Source organism: Lithobates pipiens, unplaced genomic scaffold, assembly GCF_037356315.1.
Source record: "Lithobates pipiens isolate NorthernLeopardFrog02 unplaced genomic scaffold, aLitPip1_a1.2 Scaffold_19, whole genome shotgun sequence".
In the NCBI taxonomy this organism is placed as follows: Eukaryota; Metazoa; Chordata; class Amphibia; order Anura; family Ranidae; genus Lithobates; species Lithobates pipiens.
This window is the reverse complement of record NW_027507764.1, coordinates 330877907-330890651: the sequence shown is the minus strand read 5'-3', so window position 1 is coordinate 330890651 and position 12745 is coordinate 330877907. Positions and strand designations below refer to the sequence as shown.

Sequence of the window (12745 nt, the reverse complement as noted above, 5' to 3'; positions counted from 1 at the left end):
TATAGTTATTTCCTTATATATATATATATATATATATATATATATATATATATATATATATATATATATAGATATATATATATATATATAGATATATATATATATATATATAGATATATATATATATATATATAGATATATATATATATATATAGATATATATATATATATATCTATATATATATATTAACAGCATATGATCAAATGCCCTGGTAACCCCCAGTATCCTCTTCTTCAGTGGGCAGTCCGCTTCAAGATAAAAGTGGTTTCTCTGCGGCGGATTCCCCACAAGATCAAGATCATTTTTATCAGCGTCGGGAGAGGGCCACCCTCTCGACGCTCTCTGGTGCCCTCCGCCGCTTACCGGAGCCTTCGGTAGCGATGGAGGCAATCGGTTCCTCTCCCTAGACTGACATGGAGATGAGTGAGGGGAAGATGGCCCCGATCTGTTGCCATATCATTGTGCCCAATGCTCTTTTTTTTAAATGACATTACATTTTTTTTTATTGCATTTTAGTGTAAGCATGAGACCTGAGGTCTTTTTGACCTCAGATCTCATATTTAGAAGTCCTGTTGTGCTTTTTTTCTAATACAAGGGATGTTTACATTCCTTGTAATAGGAATAAAAGTGACACTTTTTTTCAAAGAACAGTGTAAAAATCAAAAATAAAATGTAAAATAAATACAAATTAAAAAAAAAAAATGTTTTAAATGTGCCCCATCCCACGAGCTCGCTTGCAGAAGTGAACACATATGTGAGCAGCGCCCGCATATGAAAACGGTGTTCAAACCCCACGTGAAGTATCGCCATGATCGTTAGAGCGAGAGCGATAATTCTAGCCCTAGACCTCTGTAACTCAAAACATGCAATCTTCAGAATTTGTTAAACATCTCCTATGGAGATTTTTAAGGGTAAAAGTTTGTCGTCATTCCGCGAGCGGGCGCAACTTTGAAGCGTGACATGTCTGGTATCAATTTACTAGGTGTAACATCTTTCACAATATAAAAAAAAGGCCTAACTTTACAGTTGTCTTATTTTTTTATTTAAAAAAGTGTTTTTTTTCCAAAAAAAGTAAGACCGTTGCGCAAATACGATGTGACAAAAAGTATTGCAACGACCGCCACTTTTTTTTTGCAAGAGGTCTTCCACATATTATTTTCTATTTTTAAAGAATGCTCTTAGCCTATAGTATTAGACTATTTTCCCTATTGGTGAAATGTTCTGAAATTGTTCTGAAATTGAAAAAGAGAAATATAGATGAAGCGTCTTTTGTGGGTCACAATAGGACAATTAGCTTTGTCCTCCTGTGGCTCAGAGCTGATAGCAAGCTATTGTCAGCTGACAGGGCTGTGCCAGGCTCTGGAAGAATCTTGACAATACTGTTGCCTGATTGCATCGCATAGTAGTCCATTATGTGTCACTTACCTGACACAGGAGCAAGCGATGTCACCGCTGTCCCCTGTAGTCTGGCGCATCCATCTTCTCGGTGGGTCTTGCCGCTCCGCCGCTGTCATTCGGCGAAGACGCGATGACGTCACTCCCGCGCATGCGCACGGGAGCCGCCGCGCGCGGCATATCGCCGTTGAAGGCGGCGCACTCAGTGCGCCTGCTTGCCGCTATCTACGGTGCATGCGCCGTAGACAGCGGTGCCCGTCTTTCGGCAAATATCTCCTAAACTGTGTAGGTTTAGGAGATATTTCTTGGACCTACAGGTAAGCCTTAATCTAGGCTTACCTGTAGGTCAAAGTGTGTTGTAAGGGTTTACAACCACTTTAATCTTTATTTATTTATTTTTTGCAGATATGTCCTCTAGCAGGAGGAAAAGATACAATGCATCTTTTCCTAAAAGGAAAGTGTGTTGTTTAGCATCTTCACAGAAGAGAACAACACAGGGGTGAGCTGCAGATTGAATGGTCAACGTGATAACCAATCGGAGGCTATCACAGCAATCATGTAATCGGCATCTGGTTCCTTTGGGTCCTGATTGTTAGTAGAGACCCAGACTGTCACTGACAGCCCAGTCTCAGTGCTGGAAGCATGCAAACACATATACTGTAAACAGTGCCCAGGTTTAAAGCGCACTTCCACCACATATCTGTAAAGGGGTTAATGCTCATTGAGCAATTCTAGGGTATATTTCCACATTAAAGATATGTAAAGTCTGTGAGATATAAGTATTCTCTAATACAATTCAAACATGAAGTCATTTTTAATATTATTGTTATCTACAATCCCTAAATACTTTCTGTAAAAATCTTTAAACTGTACCGGAATTTAAACAATTCAGCTTTTGAATAACGTTGGTAACGTACCGTGTTATGCAGATAATAAAAGAAATGTTCTCAACAATACAGAAGCTTGCCTTTGATGGAAAAATGTCATGTACAGCTCACTAAAAAAGGGTAAAGTTTGACAGCACACAACAAATAGCTATACAGATCTTTGTTTTTCTACCATCTGTAATTATCACAGATCTCCCACACATGCTGAAACAATGGTTGCGGAGAATAATAAAAGATGCTGGCAGATTTGCAGAGAATCACAATGAATATCTAGAAATCCTTTGGTACAAGAAAAAAAAAGAATGAAATGTGTACAATAATTTTTAAACAATAATAATATCATAAGTGGTACCAATGGTAAAGGACAGAAATATGTATTGTCAGGAAGCCATGAAGCCTGTGACAACAGACTTCCATTTGTCACAAATAACTGTTTAAAGTAATCCCATCACAAGCCTAGGCAATACAAACTGAGGTTATGATAAAACTAAGCATAAACAGAGGCTGTCTTCGGTGAAGATGGTCAAAATACCCATCCATCCAATGTATATGCAAAACACAGTATTTTATGGAAGTTGATTTTAGACATATTTTATTCTACAGTAGGTCTAGTTTATCTACTAGTCAGAAGGGAGACCGGGATGTACTTAATTAGGTGCTGTTTTTTTTTTGTCTAGTACACGCAATGAGAAAACCGGATGAAAAGTACCAAGATCGTCCGTTAATCTTAGTACACAGCTTGGGAGAGCCGAACAGGACAGTTCATGCAAAAATATCTGAAGGGACAAGCATGACATTTTTTCTTGGACGATAAGAGAACATGCATGCTCAGAAACTAAAGATTACATTACAAAACAATACAATACATTACACCCCTTCCAAAAGTTTATACTGTGGTACAAGAATTTTCTTAACTTTAGTAACCTTTTGATTTTTGACATGAGACTAGCATGCAAAAAAAAAAAAAAAGGACAATTATTCATCCGGTATTTTTATGTGTACCAGGCATTTAAAAAAAGGAGTCATTCTACAACAGGCATATCATCAACCTAATTCCATACTTTATTTAAACATATACAGTATACGAGAGCTATAGTTATCATGTCAAAAGAAAAAAAAAACAGCAAGCACATAAACTGATTCCAAGGTTTTGCAAGGTGCAGATATTAACTATAAAAAAGCATTATTCTGCACAGTAAAGAAAGTGTGGAAAACACTAACATGCAAAAAAATAAATAATAATAATAACAACACCAACATGCATGAAAAAGGAGTATGCCCAAAACATTCATGGCCATACTTCTCTAGTGGGTGATAGGAATTCTTCTGCTCCCCTGTGACCCAGAATCAGCCTATAGTGTGCCAGTGAGTATAACATTTGTAGTAATAAAAGTAATGGAATCACTCCCCAAATAAAGTTTCAGTGATTATTTAAAAACACACAATGTGCTCAACCCAAGGCAGCATGGCTTTACTAAGAAAAGATCATGCCAGGCTCATGTGAATTGGGCAAAATATGTCTTTTTTTGACACAAGGTGTGCAATAAGGTTAATATTCCTGGACGTGTGTGCAACATGGAATATGATTTGGCATTGCTGAATAATTTGGGGGTGTCTATTTCAGAGGACTACAAAAAGAGAAAATAGTATGGCCAGGCAGTGGGGAAAGCAAGTAGAATCCTGGAGTGAGGGATGACTAAAAGGAGGAAGGAGGTCCTAGTTCCTTTATATAGGTCATTATTGCTCTTTTGGAGTATTGGAGGTTTACTAAAACTAGAGAGTGCAAAATCTGGTGCAGTTCTGAAAAGAAATCAATCAGTTTCCAGGTTTTATTGTCAAAGCTTAATTGAACAAGCTGAAGTTAGAAGTTGTTTAGCTACCATGCATAGCTGCACCAGATTTTGTACTCTCCAGTTTTAGTAAATCAAACCCATTGTGTCCAGTTCTGGCAACCACACTTACAAAAAGAAATTGATGAGATAGAACAAGTCCAGAGATGGGCAACAACAACAGTAAAAGGTCCAACGGATAAAACACATCAGGAGAGACTGCAGGTCTTAAAAGAGAAGTTTTGTAAAACAATATTCCAGTGCTGCATCTGCCCCCCCCCCCCCCCCCACCAGCTCTAAGCCCTTGTACACACGGTTGGAGATTCTGACGGAATGTGTCTGATTGGACCATTTTGTCGGATATTCCGACTGTGTATGGTCTACATCAAACTGTTTCCGTCGAGTATCCGACGGACCAAGTTTTCCAACTTGTTGGAAAAATTTTCAGACTAAATGCTCCGATCGGACATACTCCGATCATGTGTAGAGAATTCGGATCGGACAAAGTGGCACGCATGCTCAGATCAAATTCCTACACCAAAGCTATTGGCTACTAGCCTGAACGTAGTCCCGTCGTAACGAAATAACGTCATCACGTCGGATTTTCCGACAACTTTGTCCGACCGTGTGTATGCAACAGTTTCAGACAAAATCCGTCAGATTAGTTGTCGGAATCTCCGACCGTGTGTACAAGGGCTAAGACTGAGAACTGAGCTATATAAGACCATTGATCATTTGGTTCTCAGTGCTCAATGAGCAGAGAGCTGGTATCAGTCACCGCTGTCTGCTCTGCCCCCCACCCCCCATGATCACTGGAGCACTGTACTGTTGGCGGTAGTGGCTGGCATCTGGGTGGATCCTGGGCATATGTTCGCGATCTTATCTTTCCCCAGCCTGGACCGGCTCTGTGACGTCAGAGAGAACAAACTGCACAAATGAGCTTTGGCGGTACTTCTACTTTAACATAATATTAACAGTCTTGAGGAACATAATTGAATTCTTTAAAAATACTAAAGCTAGACATATACGCATAGATTTTTATAATCAAGCTGGTGGCCTGAAAGTAAAAAAATTTATGTATTCCCCCATTCACACAAGCGAGGTGAATGTAGGAATCCTCCATACTGCACTGCAGCTGATTGGTTGCAGCAGATGATTGACTGCACATATTTCAGCAGTCCTATTTGACTGATCAAATTCTGTTGGACGGGGAAGGTCACACACAGATCAAAATGTGGTCATCTGTAAAGAATTTTGATCCATGTGTACCTTGCTTAAAGGTTTGAACAAGGTTCAGGAGGGAAGTTTCTACAATACGAAGCTAATGTCAATAATGTGGGAACACGATCTCAAGTTGATACTTGCAACAGGCTTCCAGTAAAGGTAGTGAGCCACTCAACAGTAGGATAATTTAAACTAGCTTGGAACAAACACAGATATATAGATCTGTAAAAAAAAGGGGGCAGACTAGATGGACCACTTGTTCTGCTATTGTATGTGTTTATGTTTTTTCTATTACCAGTATATCAGTAAGCAATGCTTTCCAAATTGACAGCACACCTTTTCAATGTATTACACTATTTACTGTTTAATACTGAGATTGTATTGGGATGTACTGAACAATAAATGAAGGTGAGGTTGTTTCTGTATAAAATAGTATCTAAGTCTAAGAAGAGCTATGCCCACACCCATCAATATATCTTTCACACCTAGTTTTGTTACATAAGAGACTATTCATCCAAACCAATACTCATTTAAATGCTAATAGCATTATTACATCAGATGGTCATTGATGTTGTAATAACATCCTTTCAAAAGTCACTCTTTCATATCTTTAGGTCTCTAGACCTTGAAGGATCATTTCCTTTCTTCGTTCTCTTTTTCTTATTTAGGGACCAAATGTATTAAGCAACTGATGCACCATTGTCATAGTAGATGAGTGAATTTGTAGCACTTTACATTGCAGTAGCATTGAGCTTTATGATAATAGTGACCACTGCTGTGGCAGGCTAGGGGAATCTGCTATTTCTTGAGGTTAACATTTTGAAAGATTTTTAAAGCATCAGTAGTAACCTTAAATTTTCACCTTTCAGCCTAAACGTGGTTAAGTCACTAGTTCAAATTGCTTTTATCCCCTCTGGTTTAGGCAGATGTGGGGTTGATTTACTGAGGGCAAATAAACTGTGCACTTTGCAAAGCACATTTGCCCTCTGCAAGAGCAGATGCTCCTGAGTTTAGTAAATAAGCTGAAGCTCTGTTGACGTCCATCATCCTATCATGTGCAAACAAAAATTCAGTTTTTTTATTTCCCTTGATTGGGCATTCTTTGCAAAGTGAAGTTTTACCTCAATTACTAAGCTCTGGAGCCGCTGTACTTGCAGAATGGAACTGCACTTTGCAAGTTGCACAGTCTATTTCCCATTAATAAAATCAACCCCTATTTTTTTAAAAGATTATATTCCCAAATACCTTTTCCCACAGCTTCACTGTGGGGTCATGTGATTCCCCTCTGCTCTCCATCCACAATCTAAGAAGAGAAGTGGGAGGGGCTGAGATTCTGCCAGACAGCAGGAGACCACATGACCACACAGCCGAGCTGTGCATGAAGGTATTTAGAAATATAATTTTTTCTAAATTGACACACAGTACTTTTGATCTGCCTTAAATAGAGGGAATGTCAGTAATTGTATTACATTACTAATCAATTACAGGAACAGCCTGAGGAGGGGTTGGGTGGGCAGGAGATTGCTCTCACACACAGGCTTTGGAACTGATAGGTGGTGAGGGGGGGGGGAGAGGGAGAGATTCACAGCAGAGAGCAGAGAGTGGGAGGACAGGGCATATAAACTTACCACAGTATCATGGATCAGCACACAAGGGGGACATAAGAACAGGCATGATCAACCAGGTATTTTATATCATGCAATGGGACAAATTATATAGCACAAATACTGCATTTGTTTTAGGGTTACAACCACTTGAAGTAGTAATGGTCCCTAAACTATTCAATGATCAACTGTCAGTATGAAGTAGTGATGGTCACTAAACATAATCAAAACTTTAGCCTCTAACAAAATATGCATTGTTCATGAAAGGACAGTAATTATCACTGTAAATAGTATTAGGTATAGTATTTGTGTTGTTGCTTTATGTTCATAAAGGAATCATTTATTTTCTATAAAGGAAATAATCACCTATCTTGATAGTCTGACTACCACCAACTACCATCGAATATGAACATAGATACACTGTCATATAAATACAATTAGGCAGATAAACAGGGCTAACAGAAATGTTCAATCACGTTTTCTCCTTGCAAGATAAAATGTGTAGTGTTGTACTAAAAGAAAACAAGCAAGAGCCTTTGCGTTAGAAGTTAACTGTCATTTTTTAACTCATTTTTCTATCTTACATAAAATATTTCAGATGGCTAATTTAGAGCTAGGTTAACCACTTCCTGACCGCCTACCTTCGTTATACGTCGCTATTTTGAAGTTGAATACTATTGTTATGGCAGCAGATAGCTGCCATAACCCTGGTATTTTCTGAAATGGTGGGCGGTCCATTTTGAGATAAAAGTGGTCTCTGCAGCAGATTCGCTGTGCGATCACTTTTATCGGTGGTGGGAAAGGTGCCCACCCCCCTCCTGCCACATTACAGTCCTCTCCACTGCTTACCGGAGCTGTTGATAGCAGCTGAGACGATCCGATTCTTTCCCACAGATGAACTGTGTCAAGTGAGGGAATGATGACCCCCCCACTCGACTCAATGATATTGGATGACGGAAGCGACATCAGTCGTCACTTCCACCCAACAGCCTTAAAGGGACATTTATTTAAAAAAAAAATTTTTTTATTGCATTTACGTGTAAATGTGAGATCTGAGGGCTTTTGGACCCCAGATCTCACATTAAAGAGGTCCCGTCAAAGTGATCCAATTTTTCGCCATTGGAAATCGAATACCACTATAAACCTCTCTGATGTGACCAAAGCTGTACATAGGAACTATACCTTTGAACGTCTTATTGCACTTAAAGTGGTTGTAAACCCTTACAAACCACTTTGACCTACAGGTAAGCCTAGATTAAGGCTTACCTGTAGGTCCAAGAAATATCTCCCAAACCTATACGGTTTAGGAGATATTTGCCCGAAGACGGATGCGGCGTAGACAGCGGTGCGCAGGCGCACTGAGCGCAGTGAGCGTGGCATTCTCGATAACGAAGATGCCGCGTGTCTCGGCTCCCGTGCGCATGCTCGGGAGTGACGTCATCGCGGCTTCGCCGAATGACAGCGGCGGAGCTGCGAGACCCACTGAGAAGATGGATGCGCCGGACTACAGGGGACAGCAGTGACTTCGCTGGCTCCTGTGTCAGGTAAATGACACATAATGGGCTACTATGCGATGCATAGTAGTCCATTATGCTTTGCCTTTGCAGGGAATGAAAGAGGAAGTAAACTCATCAGGGTTTACTTCCTCGTTAACGCTATGCAAGGCCAGAAATTTGATGAACAATGGTCCATGTGGGCTAAGCACTACTCTCACTGATATTGAACTATATGGATAATATTACTAATCTCCTTCTGTTTTACTTGTAAACAATAATACACCTTCGGTATTAGTGTAAAACGTTATATTGTGTATGTCGAATACGACTTGCTTATATTTTCTCTTTTTCTCCTTTTTTTTTTCTTTCTCATTATACTGCTAATTATATTCTTGAAAAACCTTCAATAAACAATATTGAAAAAAAAAAGTGATCCAATTTTTTTTATAAAGGGATGGTGTAAAAAAATAATTAAAAGTAAAATAAATGAAAAAAAAAAGTGTCCCTGTTCCTCCGTGCTTGTGAGCAGAAGCGAACGCATACATATTTTGTGTCCACATATGTAAATGGTGTGAGGTATCGCCATGATTGTTAGAACAAGAACAATAATTCTTGCAAAAGACCTCTCCTGTACCTCAAAACTGGTAACCTGTATACATTTTTAAGCATTGCCTATGGAGATTTTTAAGGGTCAAAGTTTGGCGCCATTCCACAAGAGGGTGCAAGTTTGCAGCATGACATGTTGGGTATCAATTTACTCCGTGTAACATTATATTTTCCAATATTAAAACAAACGGGCTAACTTTACTATTTTCTTATTTTTGAATTTAAAAAGTGTATTTTTTCCAAAATAATTCTGTTTGTAAGACCGCTGTGCAAATATGGTGTGACATAAATTATTGCAACGACCGTCATTTTTATTCTCTAGGGTGTCTGAAAAAAAATATATAATGTTTGGGGGTTGATTTTAACTTGTAAACAAGTTTGAAAAATAGGCCTGATCTTAAGTGGATGGAAAGGTCTGTTACTGCTATTAATAAGCTGATTATAAAAAGATGTTCAACTCAAATCTCAGCTATGCTGTAAAAAACAGCGCTAGATGAATGGAATATGTTACAGTTAACATTCACATAGTAACCAGCTTGCTTCCAAAACTTATTTTCAAAGATTCAAGATTCTAAAAATGCTAACTGGAAGATGATTGGTTGCTATGAAACTGCATTCTACACCAAGAACACTAAAGTAATGCACACCTTACATTTTAGTAAATCGGGTTCACAGGCTCAAGAGTATGATGTGTTAAAAAAGAGAGAACAAGCAGCGCAAATCTATAATCCCGAAGAATACAAAATTGTGATAAACATAAATCCACTGCCTTAAAAATCTATTTCCATATGTACACTACATACATGCAATAAATTCAATGTAACAATTATATACAGTAGATATCAATAAAGTGCGTAACGGTCTGTATGAAAAATCCTATGAAAAAAATAAATCAATACCATAAAGTGCAAATGTTTAAGGCGAAAAAGTGCAAAATATGCAGACTTTCAATGTAGTAAAAAGTGCATAGTGCAAACAAAGTTAATATACTATCTCTTTCTCAGCAATAAAGTTCATATGCAAGCGCGATCCAAGCATGTGCGATGATGTCAGCGTCCTAGCCCCGCCCTATATGAGATCCCCCTACCTTGTAAAACAACCCACTCAGTTTAAATTAGAAATGAAAGGCAAAATAATTCTGTATACATATAAAAAAATACATTATTTAAATTATAAATAATAACATACCTTCTGTTCCCATCTTTATAAGGAGCTTAGAGAGCTTGGGGAGGACAAACAGCAGCACACTGGTCTTCCCAGTGAATGGCTGTGCCGGGGATGGGAGGGGGCATGTCAGCAGTCTGATCATTGAAGGAAAGCAAACTGAGTTCCTAGCACAGCCAACAAATTTACCACACTGTGCTCCCATGCCTAACGTGGTCAGTTTTAATAGGAAAGCAAAGGTATTGGTAGGAAAACCAGGTATTTCACAAAAAGGAAGCAATGCAAAGAAAAAGGGACAATGTTTCATAAAAGTACATGGTACAGCAGGCACATTTCAGGACTATGAAATGTTGGGTTAACAAATACTTTAATCTCCCTGGCAGTAATCCCGAGTGTGGCTCGGTGTTAAATTTAAGTACCATTAGCAGTAACCCCGAGCCACACTTGGGATTGTATCTCAGGATCCTGGTCCAGGTTACTTACCTTGTCATCAGGATCTTACGTTGTCGCCCCACTGTGTGTGCAGGCTGTGTCCTCCACTCGATGCCTCTGTATGCTGGAGCCCCGCTGCAAATTCAAAAAGTACAAAAAACATAACACATACAGTACACAGTAATCTTACAGATTACATTACTGTATCAAATCATTTCCCATTCCTTTTGTCACTAGTGCTTTGTCCAATGCCCTGCATGCCGTTTAATATTATATATACTGTTCTTTCTGCCTGGAGACTTGAGATTGTCCATGACATCCAAAAGGTGTCCCTTTACGTCAAAAAAGGGTTTAGACCAGCTAGAAAACAACAATAGTAAATTAGAATACTTGCAGAATTGAGCGATAGTGAATTATGGGGAAATGAATTTTATTATTATTATGTTATTATTTTTTATAATTATTTATAGTTATTTATTTAATTATAATTCAAGATTTAGTATTTCAAACTTTATTACACCTGGGATGTCTACTAGACTCTTGTTTGGACAGATTTAAGTGTGTTATTACTAAGAATTACATGCCTACCATATAAAACGCCAAATTTCTATGAAAAAACAATGTACCGCTTTGTGATGAAAAAATCTGACATACTCATACCGCCAGGGAGGCTACAGAATGTTTGGCTGGTAAATTTGAACCTCATTGAAGTTGATGGGACCCAAATGTATGAAAACAGTATTAGCCATTAGCCAAACAAATGGCATGGGGAGCAGTTGGACACCGCCCTGGAAACATCTACCAAAGAAAAATAAAAAATAAAATAATAAAATATGGTGAGGAGGAGCAATTTTATTCATGCTTTAAAGGCAACTAAACGCCCTGGACAGACAACTGTCAAATTTAGGCTGAATTCACACTGATTTGCGATAAAATCAGCAGTGTTTTCCCATATTTTTCCATCCATTTTATGTGCATTTTAACCACTTCAGCCTCGGACCAATAAACACCTTAAGGACCAGAGGTCTTTTTGCAATTTCGCACTGCGCTGCTTTAACTGGTAATTGCGCAGTCATGCAATATTGCACCCAAACGAAATTTGCGTCCTTTTCTTCCCACAAATAGAGCTTTCTTTTGATGGTATTTGATTGCCTCTGCGATTTTTTTTTTTTGCGATATAAATGGAAAAAGAGCGAAAATTTTGAAAAAAAAAGATATTTTCTTCTTTTTGTTATAAGAAAAATCGAATAAACTAAATTTTAGTCATACATTGAGGGCAAAATTTATTCAGCCACATGTCTTTAGTAAAAAAAATGTCAATAAGCGAATATTTTTTGGTTTGCGCAAAAGTTATAGCGTCTACAAACTAGAGTACATTTTCTGGAATTTACACAGCTTTTAATTTATGACTGCCGATCTCATTTCTTGAGGTGCTAAAATGGCAGGGCAGTACAAATCCCCCCCAAATGACCCCATTTTGGAAAGTAGACACCCCAAGGAAATTGCTGATGGGTATGTTGAGCCCATTGAATATTTATTTTTTTTGTCCTAAGGGATTGAATAATGACAAAAAAAAAAAAAAAAATTTTTTTTTACAAAAAGTTGTCACTAAATGATATATTGCTCACACATGCCATGGTTATATGTGGAATTGCACCCCAAAATACATTCTGCTGCTTCTCCCGAGTACGGGGATACCACATGTGTGGGACTTTTTGGGAGTCTAGTCGCGCACGGCACCCCGAAAACCAATCACCACCTTCAGGATTTCTAAGGGTGCAAATTTTTGATTTAACTCCTCACTACCTATCACAGTTTCGAAGGCCATAAAATGCCAAAATAGCACAAAACCCCCCCAAATGACCCCATTTTGGAAAGTAGACACCCCAAGCTATTTACTGAGAGGCATGTTGAGTCCATGGAATATTTTATATTTTGCCAAAAGTTGCGGGAATATTACAAACTTTTTTTTTTTTGCACAAAGTTGTCACTAAATGATATATTGCTCACACATGCTATGGGCAGAAGTCAAATTACACCCCAAAATAAATTCTGCTGCTTCTCCCGAGTATGGGGATACCACATGTGGGGGACTTTTTGGGAGCCT

General features: G+C 38.4%; 1 protein-coding gene across 1 annotated transcript in view; it reads right to left on the bottom strand.

Moving 5' to 3' along the window:
* CDH20 (cadherin 20) overlaps positions 1-12745 on the bottom strand; it is a 545380-nt gene that overhangs the window by 331010 nt on the left and 201625 nt on the right. The gene's annotated exons all lie outside the window — the stretch shown is intronic.